Raw genomic sequence first — 644 nt, 5'->3', positions numbered from 1 at the left:
GACAGCTTTATATAGCAGAGATAGTATAATAAGAGAGTGGGAAAGGGCAGAGGGTCAAACATGGGTAAAAAACATATATATACATATACTTATGTATGAAAGTAGAAATGGAATATTATTGATGATAACATGCATGATTAAGCCACTATGCAGTTTATTCTAGATGGGAAACCACATTTAGAATTTTGTGGTGATGCTCAGGGAATGAATGTTAAGTAATTTAAAAAAATTGCAGGAGGAAAAAAAAACAGTAAAACTGTTCATATCAAAATTTTAAAAAAATTCATATTTGATGACTGCAGTAAGCTATATAGCCCCAGCTAGGTACTACTTTATAGTATGTTCATTCTACTCACTGAGGTTTATGCCTAAAGTCAGACTTGAGTTCATGCATAGGTATATATCACCTGTGCTAGATATTGAATATATTTAGGTTAATTAAGTTCATTAGCATATCAATTAAATGGGGGGGAAGGCATAGAAAGCAACCATGGATACCAGAGACAATGTGGGAGGAGTGTGGGACATGGCAAGGGGTGACAGATAGGGAATCAAGGATGGCAAAACAAAGTATATAAGACATAAGAACTGGAAAATTATTTGCTGATAACATGTATGTTGATGTGCTTGATTGAGCCAATATA

Source organism: Tupaia chinensis, unplaced genomic scaffold (assembly GCF_000334495.1).
Source record: "Tupaia chinensis unplaced genomic scaffold, TupChi_1.0 Scaffold144334_1, whole genome shotgun sequence".
Lineage (NCBI taxonomy): Eukaryota > Metazoa > Chordata > Mammalia > Scandentia > Tupaiidae > Tupaia > Tupaia belangeri.
The sequence above is the reverse complement of the archived record's forward strand: the minus strand, read 5'-3'. Positions refer to the sequence as shown.